The sequence below is a fragment of the Puma concolor genome, chromosome D1 (genome assembly GCF_028749965.1).
Source record: "Puma concolor isolate L17-30 chromosome D1, mPumCon1.1.hap2, whole genome shotgun sequence".
NCBI classification, from domain to species: Eukaryota; Metazoa; Chordata; class Mammalia; order Carnivora; family Felidae; genus Puma; species Puma concolor.
In genome coordinates, this window is record NC_141676.1 from 64,566,942 (window position 1) to 64,583,334 (window position 16,393).

Here is a 16,393-nt window from a genome sequence, read left to right on the forward strand (position 1 = left end):
GAGGAGGATTTTTTGTTTGTTTCTCTTTCTTTGCTCCTCTTTTGAGAATAGCAAATAAAGTTATTATAAGTCACTCAGGCATGAAACAAATGACTGAACTAAAATTGTGAAATGACTTCAATTAAGAGAATAACAAAGCCTGTGTACTCCTGCTGGGTACCACTGAATTGTAAGAATCACTCTGCATTTCAGTGTTTAGCATTCAGACCCTCAGTCAGGTGACATAGATGAAATTGTTCAAGTACCTGATCTCATAATAAGGTCCACCTTTTCTGTATAATACAGAATGTCTAAGGTGGAAACCACCAAAAATGCAGCCAGTTCTTTAGTTTACAGAGGAAGAGACTAAAATAAAAGAAAAAAAAAAAAAAAGAGAGATGTTCTGAGCTGAACTGTGTACCCCATGAAATTCATATGCTAAAGCCCTAATCCCTAGTACCTCAGAATGTGACTGTATTTGGAGATAGGACGTTTAAAGAGGTAAGTAAAGTTAAATGAGGTCATTGGAGTGGGCCTTGATTCATAATGACTGGTATCTTTATAAGAAGAGGAAAAAAGAACACAGACTGAGGGATGGCCATATGAGAACACAGAAAGAAGGTGGCCATCTAGAATTGAAGGAGAGAACTTCAGAAGAAGCCAAACCTTCCAATACCTGGATCTTGGGACTTCTAGGCTCAAGAACTGTGAGAAAATGAATTTCTGTTGCTTACGCCACCCAGTTTGTGGTATTTTACTATGACAACCCTAAAAGACCTTACAATGAAGAAAAATAAACTTCTCCTTTGGTACTCAGAGTTAGTTTGACCTATACCCTGAAGTATTGAAATGTCTAGGAATCTTGTACAAGAAAGTAGTAAGGTAGGCCCAGACCTTAAAGGTAGGTCAGAAGTAAGGCAGAAAATTACTATTTTTTTTAAAAAATATGTCAATTTTAGTTCAATAAACCTGGAGAAAAAAGAAATGAGGGACAAATCTAGGTGGAAGAGGGACCCCAACAAATGTCCCGTTTTGGGCTAAGGTTGTAATGTATTCTCTACATTGTACTTCTTTTCTGTTATGGTCAATCTTCAGTAAAATATTGTTAAAAGTATAGCCTGACCTTTGTCTTTTGGGGATGCTCTGCATTCTTTAATTGGAGCAAGTAAGGAAGAAAAAAATGAAGCAGTGGCAATCCATAGTGAGAAAGCACTCGGTCCACTGAGGCTGCAGTCTCGAAGAGGACGGGCATCAGAGGGCACAGTCAGAGCAGTAAACCTGAGTGATCCACTTTAAGCACACGTGAGGCCCAGTGTACCTCCCAGTAACTGGGGAATATGTTGGAGAGGGAAAGGACTAATTCCTAGTAGGCTGTATGGTCTTCTTAAATTTAAGTTAACACTGGATTCCTCTCTATCCCAGTTTCACAAATTCTGAAGTGTCAAACTGACATGAGGAAAATGAGAGACACAAGACAGTTTAAGAGTCCAAAAAGGATTACATCTGGAAGAACAATGATAGGTTGGCAATTCACAACACTGCAGTAAGATGTCTATGAGATGCATAGATGGTGAAGTTCAGATTTCCTTTTACCTCTCCAAATAATTGTACACTTGGAAATTCTATACGTATGTTTTCAAATGACTTATCTCAAATTCTCTTTGAGATTAGGCATGGTGTTCCTCAGGTCCACTCTTTGACGTAGTATCACTTAACAAATGGACAGAGACTTCCACCTCGAGTTTACAGATAAACTGCAAACTAAATTTACTTAAAGTCATACACTGAAGAGAAGGGACTCTCGGTCTAGTGCTCATTTCACAAAGTCAAAGTATCCCTTGAACAAAAGGCCCCAGCATCAAGAAAACTGAAGTTCCTGTCAGGAAATAAGATATATCTCAATAAAATATTCTACAGCCAAACTTCAAAAAGCTAATTTTGTTTTCCTTAGTAGTAATTTCCATCTCCTCATCCATTAATGGGTCACTACATAGCATTTAGTAAAGTTTCAGTGTAGCAGTCCTTAGTGTAATTACCTTTTTTTTAATTTTTTTTTTTCAACGTTTATTTATTTTTGGGACAGAGAGAGACAGAGCATGAACGGGGGAGGGGCAGAGAGAGAGGGAGACACAGAATCGGAAACAGGCTCCAGGCTCTGAGCCATCAGCCCAGAGCCTGACGCGGGGCTCGAACTCACGGACCGCGAGATCATGACCTGGCTGAAGTCGGACACTTAACCGACTGCGCCACCCAGGCGCCCCAAATTACCTTTTTTTTAAATAGACTTTTAGTTTTAGTTTTAGATTTACAGCAGAGTTGCAAAGATAGTACAGAGTGTTCAGCCTCAGTTTTTCCCATTACTGAAATCTTATATTATTAGCATGGTACATTTCTTACAACTAATGAACCAATATTTACATATTAATACTAAGTAAAATATATCTTTTATTCAGCATTTCTTAGTTTTTAACCTAATGTCCTTTTCCTTTTCCAAGATCTCATCTAGGACACCACATTAAATTTAGTTGTCATATCTCCCGAGGTTTCTCTTGGCTGTGCCAATTTCTTAGGCCTTCCTTATTCAAGATGACCTCAGCAATTTTCAGGAGTACTGTCAGGTACTTTATAGAATGTCCTTTGATTTGGTTTGTCTATTCTTCATAGTTAGAAATGGGTTACAGGTTTTGGGGAACAAGACCACAGAAGTAAAGTGCCATTCTACTCACAGCATTCCAAAGGTACATGCTTAGCAACATGACTTATCACTGTTGATGCTGACCTTGATCACCTGGTTGAAGTGGTGTTTACCAGGTTTTCCAGTGTAACATGACCCTCCCCTCCAAGCCCCTTCTCATACCATCGTCAGAAGGAAGTCACTATGGGCAGGCTATACTTCAGGGACGGGGAGTTGTGTATTATTTCCTTGAGCACAGAGCATCTAAATTAAATTAACTGGAATTATTCTGTGTGGGAGATTTGTGTAACTCTCTTTTTATTCTTCAATGTTAATAAAATGAATTTTTTCACATATACTTGGAAAATATACAAAACTATTAATCAGCATATAGGAATACAAAATATTCCTTTTTACCTTATAATGGAGAAAAAAAAAATGACCTTTCAGGAATAGACACACCAGTTTCTTCTTTTGTAGTTTTTGTGTAGAAATATCAGATCATGTTGCTTTCTACTTAAAATGCTTGAATATCTTTTCATTATCATCAGGAAGGATAGAGCCTGACAACTTTGCTCACATAAAGGGTTTGAAAGTTCCCTTGCAATCTAACTTCACCTTCTATCTAACTTCCATGCCATTCCATATTTCCTATGTCTTGCAGTGTTGTTGTGAAAATTAAAAATAATTTATACAAAATGCCCATCATATAGTAGATAATAAGAGAGAATATTTTTTTAGTTTTTTTTTTAAAGTTTATTCATTTATTTTTGAGAGAGAGAGAGAGCACGCAAACAAGGGAGGGGCAGAGAAAAAGGGAGAGAGAGAATTCCAAGCAGGCTCTGCACTGTCAGTGAAGAGACCAATGGCGGTCTCAATCTCACCAACTGAGAGATCATGACCGAGCTGAGATCAAGAGTCGGATGTTTAACAGACTGAGCCACCCAGGTGCCCCAAGAGAATAATTCTTAAATACTAAAAAAGAAAATTCTATCTTTTCTGATATTTATTGGAAACAAAATTCACTTACCAACTAAAATAGCAACACAGGAGGTTCAAAAAATGAGAGAAAAAAAGTTATTTTTATAGACTGCTAATATTTTAGTTTTTATAGTTGTATATAGTACAGGGAGCATCATTTTTTTTCTTATAAAAGTAGCAACAGCAGTATAATACTAAATATAGCGTGGTCCAATTACCAAGCAATTTAAAATATAATATGTCTTGTTTTCTTGTAACTAATCAAATACTAATATAGTATAATATCAGAAAACTTATGACTGTTGAGTTACTTCCAATCATTAGAATTGAGGTCGGGATATGTCACTTTAATATTTCTTGAGTACTTTCTATGGAGCAAACAACTTACCAGGCACTAGGGAATACAAGGGTGGATAAGACAATGTTCCTGACTTGAAATGGTTTATCAGTTAATATAAATTATAGACCTATAAGAAATTATGATAACATAAATGGATATAAAAATAACAAGTACTGGCTGAGAGAAAATGAGGGAAGCTTCATCGATTAGCGGAACCCTAAGGAATAGGTGAGATGGAAATTGGTGAAGTTTTTGGAGCAAAAGAGGAAATTCTAAAAATGCTGAACTGCTTGTGTGTGCAGATGTGTGCAAGAAGGAAATCACAGCACATTCAGTCCTTGTCCCCAATGCCATTATTCTTCTCTTTGTGTAGTTTTAGCTCCAGAGCTGGGATAATTTTTTGGCATTTGGCTAGCTCTCCTACTTTTTAAGCCCACCTCAGGATATATTCATGCTCTTGTTAAATAAAATATAGCTTAGTGGAATAGGAAAATATTTTCTGTAAAATATCATTCCACCAAGAAAGCATACTTAATAATGGACTAAGCATTTCAAGTCTTTCAGATGAATTTTTCTGTTCAGATTTCATAACATACAGGTGACTATTAAAGTAACAACAATTATGGTCATTTAATAGCATTCCCTCCCCCTATTTCCTAGGCAAGGCAATTTATTTTCAAATGCGTAAGCTGCAAATAGAGTCATTATTATGGTAATAGACTAAAATGCAAAACAAATGTGGTCATGACACTTGGAGAAACATTCCCTCAATGCCACCAGGCAAAGATTTGCACCTCTATGGATATTAAAAAGATAGGTCCCTTTATCAACATGCCCAGCCATTTCTCCCACATATATTTCCCAGCGCTTCCCATATACTAGGCATTGTGAAACCAGGATAGAAATCTGTGGTTCCTGAATTCAAGACTCTGGTTGGAAGAAAAAATGTAAACACTCTCCCATGGGGCCAACATTTAACCAAGTTTCTGCATAGAGGGTGAGTAATGCTTAGAGAGCCATCTATACCTACCTGGTGATATCAGGGAAGGTTCCAAAAGCAGGGAAAGCTGAGGCTGAAGGTAGGACTAGGAGTTTACCAGAATATCAAGTGGGGACAGGAGATCCCAGGAAAAAGGAACAGTGTCTACAAAGGCATAGAGCACAGAGGTATTCAGATGTAGGGGCTGGTGAGGAGAGAGGTGGAGAAGAAAAAGAGTCAATGAAATAAAACCAAACATGAAGGTTGAGCACAGAAGGGCGGGGAGCAGTGTTTCAAGTTCTGAGGCTGCAAAGTCACAGTTGCAAACAATATTTCTTTTAGAAAGGGGATTCTTTCAAAACATAGTCTTCCACTGCCATATTTGTATCATGTACCTTAACTGTCAACCTCACGTCAGCATAATCAAGAGGCAGCTTTTCCCCTCCAGATTTCCCTCCAAGAGTGTTAAGTATTGTGAGGGCAAAGATGGTTTCTTCTGCAGGGCCCTGTGCACCACCTGGTTCATAATCTGAACTCACTGACATTTGTGGGTTGAATAAATACAAGGAAAAATTGACTACTGACCTAATATCATTATAGCTCTGGCAAATATTAGCAGTATAACCTCAGGAAAGCGACTTAACATTTCTGAGCACCATTTTCAGCTATAAAATGTGCTAACCCGCTGTCAATCCTGTCAAGATTAAAGGGGATGGTCTGTATGGCCGTCTTCATACAAATGCCCAGCCTATAAAGCAAGCTTAATATTTCGTACATGTTAGTTTGCATCCTTGTTTTCCTTTCATTCTCCTACTGTCAGTCACAAATCCCAAATAGGCTATTAAACAATAGAACTCAGGAAGCAATCAAAACAGCAATCAAGTCCACTGTGCAACCCTGCTTCTCCCTCATGCTTTAGCCATATTGGTTTATTACTCTCCAAGATTTCACTGTTGAACAGCTGGTAAAAATTATTTAAATTCCCAATGAACTTCTTAAACAGCACACTTCAAATCTTAACATCTAGGGCTTTACTTTCAAAATTCCTAGAATTCTTTTTTTTTTTTAATTATGATTGGTCTCCTACTTTCCTAATCCTTTCAACCTCTTCTTTTATCAGAACTCATAGCAAAAAGTTTCTTCCTCTTTCCAGCTCTTGAGAAACTGGAAGCTTAGAGTCCCTCCTCTTCTATCTGCCCCTTTCATTTAGACATTTCTTAATGTAATACCTTTCTTCCTCCCTTCTCATTGCCATATTCTGCATAGCCTTCATTTCACAGCTTTGTTGAGTCTCTTAATAGGAGGTGACAACTATGCCTGGCCTTTTGTGATGACCAGCCCCGCCTAGCAGCTGCTGGCACAACATCTCTGCACAGGAGCCAAACATTGTCCTGAATCACTGGTGAGCACAGGTCCTCTCGGTGCCCTCCTTTTTCAGCTTGGTCTTTCTCCTCCATTATCTTTCTCTTTAAAATTTTAATCATTCTCTAGTTTCATTTTTTTTTTCAATTTCCATAAACTGTAGCTCTACAATTTGAACTTTACACTACGAGAGAAAGCCTTCCACATCCTTACTTCAAAACTTCTAAGCTCCAGACTCACCACCTCTCCCTTAGATAATGGCAACAAGTTTCCTCAACACCTTCAATTTTTATCTTCTCCAGCTCATGTTATATTCTATAGCCACAGTGGCTCTGTATAAAGTACAGATCTATTCATGGCATTCCCTAGTGGGGCCACTTGTGATAATTCTGTTATTAAAGACAAACAAAACAAAACAAAACAACAACAACAAAAAACACCCAAGGCATTTCAGCCCTGCAGCCAAACCCATGACACACCTCAGGCAACCTTCTAAAAGTATAGAGTGAGAAGGCTAGCCTTCTCCTCCATCCATCTTCCCTTCAAATATTTGAGTCATATAAATCCCATTACTATTTCCATGTGGTCTCCCACCTTGCTGAATTGGCTTCTGCTGTCTTTTCTACCTGCAATGCCATCAGTCTCAGCCTACTAAAGTTCTATCATTCTACCTCTTCAGGATTGGCCTGGTACCTTGAGTAATACTTGTGACATCCAAAACAAAACAAATTCTCTTTTCCCAACTCTGAAAATACGATCTCCCTCATAGTGTGTGTTATGCTCACGCACAGAAATAATTTAGCATGATGGTTATCTTTCATTCAGTCTGTTATTTTAGGCTTCCACATTATCATCAACATTAGAGCGGGACCGTTGACTTTAGGTATAAGATTAGCTAGAAGGTTTATTACTCCAAATTAGACCTTCTGATGAGATTCTAAATTCTCCCATATAATTATTGCCAGCACGAAATGATCCTGCACCATACATTTAATTGCAGGGTTTTATTTTATTTTATTTTCCATAGGGAGTAGAGTTGGATTGAGAAGTTGATTCATTGAAGTGAATCAGGTAAACAGCATCTAGTACCAGGGGATTCATCCGTTTCTATTTATGCCTATAACTTAAAGAGCCCAATTAAATATAATGGGTTAAAGTATTAAAAATCTGTTTGATTATCACTACTTACTCAGTGAGACACTGATTAAAGCTTAGGGAAGAGACAATTCTATTCATAGAGCTGAGACAGAGAGAAAGATCAGAAATGGCTTGTAGGTACTTTTCACCTTATATTCTTCAAGGCCTTTAATGAGAGAAGAATATGGAAAAACTGAAAATCTGTTCTTCGAAGTCTGATTTAATAAGCAGAGGATGCGGCAACGATGCCTACAATGTTACTTTTGAGGGTGCGACAGCATATACTTTCTAAGTTGCCAGAAATATGCCCCATCCAGCTTGCCCTACCTATGCTCCCTGAGACACATTATCTCCTACAAAAATTAAAATAACAAAAAAACACTATATTTTCTTGTCCTTGCCTTCCCACCACCACTGACTTGACTTGTGCTATTATAAATCATTTTAAACATTGCAAATATTATTTTTGAATATAGTTTAACCAATGTCAGTAGAGTGACAAAACAGTATATTGGAAGGAACACTGAACATGTAGTTAGATTTGTTCTCAAGTCTTTACTGTACCTCATTCTTCCATACTTCCTTCATTCAAGAAATGTTTTACAAGGTAGCTATGGGAACTTGGCCAAGTTAATTAACCATGCTAAGATTCAGTTTCCTCCCTGTGTAATATAGATATCATCATTATGGTTTGCCTCACAGGGTTGCCGTGAGGATCGAATAAAATTTTTAAAGTGAAATCACTTTGAAACACTATGGAAATCCACACATTTTGCTGCTGAGAGAATAGTAAGGTGAAAAAGCCACAAATGTCTTCAAATACTCTGTGAGCTGTGTACTGCTTCACACATTTCCACCCAGTGAACATTTACTATGTGGGGTAAGCATACTGGAAGCTGCAGGAAATACACCAAATTATGAGGTCATGGTTCTTCTTCCAAAGGAAAGAGGAAGGGAGAGGGAGAATAGCTTTCCTAGGGGAATAGCAATACAAGACAGCATAAGCCAGGGGGCAAATAATCCTTGCAGACAGTAATATACAAGCTCAAAGGGCAGATAATGTGGGCAAAGCTGCAATATTACTGCCCTCTGAGGCTCATGTTACTGAAGGGGACACTATCCGTAGGACAGTCATGGGTAGGGTATGACATGGCCATCGATTGACTTGATCTGACAGCTCTGAGAAGTACCTCCAAGGTAAGACACAGGAAATAATCACAGAAGAGAAGGCTCTGGACTGATGGGGTGGTGGAAAACACTGTAAGAGGGGAGAATCAGAAAAAGACTGTTTCCCCTTCATACACAATACTCATTTCTCCTCTCTACTCTAAGTCACTGGCTGTCACATGCCTCCTGTGTTCTCCTTCCTGCATTCACATTTCTCTGCTCTCACTTACTCCCTGCCCTGTGGGAGAAGAGCAGTGTTATATAAAGTCAAAACAAAAGTACTTGTGGGTTCTAGATTAAGACCTAGCTTACTTTACAGCCTATCTTTCTAAACTTGCAGCGTGCTGAACAGCCCCCTTAAGCCCCCTGAACCTCTCTTTTCTCTGCATAAGAGGAATAATATCTACCTGGCTAGAAGGCAGGCAACATTTCTATAAGAGTTGCTTAATAAATTGACATACTTCTTCAGCTTATAATAGGCACTCAATAAATACTTGAATAAATATTACTAATTATTGTTGACTCTATCACCCAGACCCCACCCAGTCTCCTAAGGAGACTACTCCAAAGGACTTTATACTAACATTCTGTCTAATATAAAACTGCAGTGAGGGGCACCTCACTCAGTTAAGTGTCTGACGATTTCAGCTCAGGTCATGATCTCATGGTCCGTGGGTTCGAGCCATGCATCAGGCTCTGTGCTGACACTGTGAACCCTGCTTGAGATTCTCTCTCTCTTTCTCTCTCTTGGTCCCTCCACTCCTGTCAAAATAAAGAAATAAACTTAAAAAAACCTACAGTGAAACTTCCCTTCACCTCATTTCAAAGTCTGTACTTCCTGTAAGAGATCCAGAGCTGCGGAAGATTGCAAAATTTTTAAACAAAATCAATAGTAATTCTATTTATTAAATTTCATAATTGGATCATTTCGAGATTACTACAGTTTTATTATTATTTTAATGCACAAGGAAAGGACAAACAGTTTGATGTGATGGACGCAGAATAGTGACCCATGTTTTAAAATATTGTTGTTTTTAACAAAAGCTTTCTCCCTGAGCTACTAGGAAGCTCAGAGTCAAAATGAGTTCTCAAACCCACCAATTTTATTAACTCTGACCAAATTCTCAGCTTGTTTTTCCTTATACAGTTTTTTAGACGTTATATAAAATTACACTTTGTGCAATCCGTCTCACACAGAAGCCTAATATCCTTAAGAGGATCCCCTATAGATATCTGGTCATCACTCTCCATCCACATACGACCTCATCCACTGTAGCAGTATGCTGAAAGTGTGGAATAGTACAAGCAGCTAATCAGTCTAAATCCAAACAACATGTATGTATGCAAAAGAGGCATTGTTTGCTTAGAAACAGATGGTTCAGAAAGGATTTAACTTGAATATCATTTAGCCACAAAGATTATAATTTTTACTGTTTTACCAACCTCACTGTGTGCCTTTCTAGCTCATAATAACAGTCCACAGTGTTAAAACTAAGGCTCTACATCACAATTTACTTGTATTTGCACCCAGTTCATTGATAGCATCAAATTTATTTTAATAAATTTTTAATGTTTATTTATTTTTGAGAGACAGAGGGTGGGTAGGGGAGGGGCAGAGAGAGAGGAGGAGACACAGAATCTGAAGCAGACTCCAGGCTCTGAGCTGTTGGCACAGAGCCTGAGGTGGGGCTGGAACTCACAAACCGTGAGATCATGACCTGAGCCAAAGTCAGATGCTTAACTGACTGAGCCACCCAGGTACCCGGAAAGCATCAAAATTTAAATGTACACTGCCATTCACTGGTCCATCTAATCGTGTAATCATATTATGATAGCTAATTTAAAGACTGAATTCACTTACCATTTTTCCCTGGGCAAATTACCTAAACGTTTTGTATTTCTCTTTAAATCAGTTTTAGTATTTGTGAAATGGACTTCAGCATCAGATTAGCCTGCAGTCACATCCTGACTCCACCACTGAATGCTGGGAGGTTTGAGAGATGTACTTTAAAACATGTCTTACAAAAAAACAAACAAAACAAAACAAAACAAAAAAAACATGTCTTCCAAATTCTTTGACACGGTTTCTATCAAATGGTGGGGGTCATGGCTCTTTTTTTGAATCTGGGCTATGACTTCTTGACAAATCAGAATACAGTGAAAGCGATGCTGTGCCAATTTCTGGCTCAGACTTTATCAAACTGGCAGTCTCCATTTTCCCATCTTTCAGGATGATCGCTCATGGAACCTGGAAGTCATGCATTGAAGAAGCCCAAGCCGCATTCAGAGAGGTCCAGGTGGGAAGAAACAAGCCCATATCCCTGGCCATGTAAGCATGCCATTTTGAAAGCAGATCCTCCAAGCTCCAGCTGAAATGCCTCCCTCTGAAGTCTGGTGGATCAGAAACAAGCTGTCCCAATCAAGTCCTACTCTATTTGTGAGCAAACAAGTGATTCGCATTGTCCTAAGCCACAAAGTTTTGGGGTACTTAGCTACACAGCGATATAGAACTAGAACAGGATAACAAGGTCTTGTTTTTGCATAGAAAAGGCTGCCACAAGATTTTTGGCTAACATCAGAAAAGTGTCTGTGTCTTATAAGAATGTTATAGAATGATTATTTTTAAAATCTAGTCAATTCAAAAGTCTGTGAATTCTAAACAGCTTTCCTATCAGTCTTCATTAATAATATAAATTATAGGGGCGCCTGGGTGGCTCAGTCGGTTAAGCGTCCGACTTCGGCTCAGGTCACGATCTTGCGGTCCGTGGGTTCAAGCCCCACGTCGGGCTCTGGGCTGATGGCTCAGAGCCTGGAGCCTGCTTCCGATTCTGTGTCTCCCTCTCTCTCTGACCCTCCCCCGTTCATGCTCTGTCTCTCTCTGTCTCAAAAATAAATAAACTTAAAAAAATTAAAAAAAAATAATATAAATTATAATAAAAGCCTATCTCATTTGTGCTTTGCAGGAACTATGGGTTTTACAAGTTGAAGGTTTGTGACAACCCCACTTTGAGCAAGTGTGCTGGTACCATTTTTCCAACAGCATTTGGTCACTTTACATTTTTCTGTTGCATTTTGGTAATTCTTGCAATATTTCAAACTTTTCCATTATGATTATATTTGAATTGCTACAATCTCATGACAAAATGTTAACGGATGAGGAGTTGCTTCTCATGGATGAGCAAAGAGTTTCTTGAAATGAAGATGCTGTGAAAATTGTTGAAATGACACAAAGGATTTAGAATATTGCACAAGCTTAGTTGATAAAGCAGTCGCAGGGTTTGAAAAGATTGACTCCAATTGTGAAAGAAGTTCTACTATGGATAAATTGCTATCAAATGCCATCACATGCTACAGAGAAATTTTTCATGAAAGGAAGAGTCAATTGATGTGGCAAACTCCACGGTTGTCCTATTGTGAGAAATTGCCACAGCTATACCAACCTTCAGTGACCACCTGATCAGTCAGCAGCCAGTGACACTGAAGCAAGAACCTCCACCAGCAAAAACAAAGATATAATTCAATGAAAGCTCAGATGACAGTTGGCATTTTTCACCAATAAAGTATTTTTTAATTGAGGTATGTACATTGTTTTTTGGACATAATTCTATTATTGCACACTTAATGGACTACAGTATAATGTAAACATAACTTTTATATGCACTGGGAAACCAAAAAAGGAAAAAAAATTCATTTGATTCACTATATTGTGACATTCACTTGATTGTGGTGGTCTGGAACCAAACCCACAATATGCTGGAGGTATGCCTGTAATTATTGTTTACTGAATAGCTCTATATATGGAATGGACATGTTATAAGTTTTTTCATTTGATTTCATAATAATTCTACTACCACATTACTATTATACCCTTTTTACTAATGAGAAAACGTACATCTAGGGAAACTATATGGTAATAAGTAGCATGATTTGGATATGAACACTGATAGCGCTAAAGCCAGTATCTTCCTGTTTCATGATAACTTTCATGTGTATAATACAATAAAAAGTACATTTTAAAATCAATATGAGAGAAAATACTGAATGGGTTTAGGAAAAAAAGGCTTTAATAAGACTTTATTGATAAAGTTAGCTAAGCATTGGAGTAGGCAGTGCCTTCTAGACAGAGGACACAGCAGAAGCAAAGGCTCTGAGGCACAATATTTCTTTCATGATGTTTTTGTATTACTGACTTTTGAGTTTGGGCCAGGGAATGGTTGAAAAGTAAGGTAGGGAGGGCTTAGAGAATGTGTGTGCCTTTCAGAGGAAACTGATCTCATCCTTGATTGTTGGAGGACTACTGAGAGCCTCTTGTAAGCAGGTAAGTGATATGGTAAAAACCTCATAGCCAACCCCATGGGAATCCCCATCATATGTCTAATAGGGTAATTCCAAGTCCATTGTGAGACTTGATCTTCTGGATTCTGAATATTGGTACTTCTACTACTGGGGTTTTCACCTAAGGGGCCTTGAGCTCTTTGGGGATCATGAAATTATTTACAAGAGATTCAAGAATTCTTGTGCTGTAAACTGTTTGTCAGCAGAATTATACATAACACTTTCCATGCTGAAATCTTTTTGCTTTAGTGAAAGTTGTTGACTTGATAGTCTTGTGTCATCTGTGCTTTGGGGAATCAGGACATAATCTAGATCCATGCCTTGGGGTGAAATGAGCCCACATTGGGCTCTGTGCTGACAGCTTGGAGCCTGGAGACTGGTGTGGATTCTGTGTCTCCCTCTCTTCTGCCCCTCCCCCTACTCATGCTCTGTCTCTCAAAAATGAAGAGGCATTAAAAAAAGTTTTAAAAAAAGTTACCATTATTTTTATGTTTTTCTCTAACATGGGACAACTCACACCAAATTGTATTGTTTACTTACCTTTCTCACAGACTGGGATATCTGAGGACAGAGTAGGTAGGGATTTTTGTTTGCTTGTTTGGGGTTTTTTAGTATGTTATTTTTAACACTATATCTAAATTTACATCATTATTCTTAACACATGGTATATATTCAATAAATATTTGTTGAATAAATTAATCTTTAGATTTCTAAGTCACCTCTGAAATCTGATTTACATTTACTCTGTTCCACAGAATATACTTCATTAAAAAAATGAAAAGTAAAATTATTAGAAATCATATTATAAAATTTTTATCTGCAGAGAGATTGGATAAATTTACCATCCTATTGTCTTTCTGGGGCTCCATTTTCTTGTTTGTGCAATTGGGAAGACAGGACAGAAATACCTGCTTCATAGATTAGAACAAAGTCAGTATCAGGAGAAGATTGACAGTAGATGGCTTTTCCATAAATCGCCTACTATGATTATTGTCTTCTGTTCTAGTTGCTGATTTGTTTTTCATGGTGACAGTTTCTCTGGTTTTCCCTTTATAAGGTGGCTCATGCATTAGTCAATGCACATGGACTCCACTCTTACATTCTGTTCCAGGACAAACTAATTTGATTTTATTTTTCCAACCATTCTCTGTCTATCAACTACTTAATGCCTAACTGTAATGGAACCAAAGTGAGGATTATTAGCCTTGGTTCTAACTTATGACTAGCTCACTCTCCTTCCAATATGCCTGGAGCACTTTCTTTCTTTCTTTCTTTTTTTTTTTTTTTAACGTTTTTATTTATTTTTGAGACAGGGAGAGACAGAGCATGAACAGGGGAGGGTCAGAGAGAGGGAGACACAGAATCTGAAACAGGCTCCAGGCTCTGAGCTGTCAGCACAGAGCCCGACGTGGGGCTCGAACTCACGGACCGCGAGATCATGACCTGAGCTGAAGTCGGCCGCTTCACCGACTGAGCCACCCAGGCGCCCCTGGAGCACTTTCTACGGTTGTTGATGACTCAGAGAACACTTGACAGTTATTCTAGGTAGAAACAATTGCATTTATTCTTTCAGACTTTCTCACTTTCATATTGATTCCTAACAAGAAAGAAAAGAAAGAAAGAAAGAAAGAAAGAAAGAAAGAAAGAAAGAAAGAAAGAAAGAAAGAAAGAGAGGTAGGGAGGAAGGAAGGAAGGAGATTTAAAAAATCACTGGAAGTAAGCTTGTGGTTCTTACTTCTTATATTGTTATATAATAGGAAGGACCATGCTGAATACTACCACCACTTATTACTAGCATGTAAGGGACCAAGAATGTGTTCAATGTTTTACATATGCTCTCTATTTTAATTCTTACAATACACATCTGTAATACAGATTTTTTTCCCCCACTTTATGTATAAGGAAAAAGTGAGATAGGTAAAGCAACCTACCCAAAACCACAGTCCTGCTAAGTGTGACAAATAGAATCAAAATCCACACCTGTTTTCCTAGAGTCTATTTTCTTTGACAGTATGAGGTTTTAAAGAGCAGACAGTTTAAGGAGAAACCTGGTTCAACTCCAGTCTCTGCTGCTGAATACCTGTGGGCACTGGGTCAATGCAATCAATTTAATTCATTTTAGTTCAGTTCTACATTTACTAAGTATCTGCTTCATATAAGAATCTGTTCAGGGCACCACTGGAAATAAAAGTTGAAAAGGAAATGGTGTAAGTTCTTACTGAATTGAGAACACAGTACAGGAGATTAGATATACACTTCACCACAAAGACCTTCACTACAAAAATATACTATGACAGGTCTTATAAAAAAAGGCACAGACAAATGATAATAGAAATAGAAGAGAAAGACAAATTTTGACAGGGACAATCAGGAAGAAAGAGAATTTGGACATGGCACCCAAGAAAAGGCAGTGTATCTAATTTAAGAGATAGTGCCATCAAATTAAAGAGTGCTGGATTCAAATCCTAGCTCCACCAGCAAACAGAAAGCTATGATGACCATTACCAAAGTGCTCTATCTCTGGCACTCTTGGTTTGTCTCTAAAAAGGGTATAAAAACATTTACACCTAATAGGAGGAGGGTTCTGTGACTGTGAGAAGCAAACACACTGAGAGCGTGTATCAAAATACCTAGCATACCTCCTGACATGAAGTAAACACTTGATAAACACCCAAATTTAAAACAAGAGATCTAGTACTTTTGATAATCAGCAGTAGGATGAAAGGACAGGATTTAGGTCACCAGGACCAAGAGGAGTAAACAGGGTGAGAAAACATGAACGGAATATGTTTATGGAATAGACTGTAACTGAAAACAGATTCAAAGGGAGGGATCATAAGCCTGAATGTCAGATTCATGGTCTGACAATAATCCAAATGAGGAGTAATGAGGCAGGCCTGTTGTGGGACAGCACACATAGGCTGGAGGTGAGCCTAACTAAGACAGGCTGGCAGATCTTGACAACTACGGTCTGGAAAGTGATGAGTTAAATATAGTCTTACTTATGCTCTTCCCACCTGTGTAAGAGAAAGCATGATGATGCCCTTCACGGAAAAAGAGAAAACAAATAAACAAAAAAGTGAAGGTTTTTGAAAAGAAAATCTTCAGTTTGGGGTGAGGTAAACTTCAGTTGATGAATATGGAATTTGAGAAGGAAGTTAACCACATCAGTAACAACTAGAGCAACTCTAACAGCAGATTTATCTTTCACACTGGTCTAAATCCTGTACTTACATTTTCTGATACCATGCTTACAACGTGATCTGAGTTGGAAGTTATTATTTTATAAATGAGAAAATTGAGGGTTCAGAGGTTTTAGTAACCTGTCCAAAGCTATGAACCTACCATGTGGATAAACAAAAATTCAAACCTGGGCCTAATTTCAACACCCATTTTATCTACTATACAACACGGTCTCCAAAACAATCAACCTGAATAA

The 16,393-nt window shown here is 38.1% G+C and overlaps 1 protein-coding gene across 11 annotated transcripts in view; it reads right to left on the reverse strand.

Annotated features, from left to right (window-relative positions):
• The window catches only part of TENM4 (teneurin transmembrane protein 4), a 2,941,751-nt gene that overhangs the window by 2,020,680 nt on the left and 904,678 nt on the right, over positions 1-16,393 (reverse strand). The window lies entirely within an intron of this gene.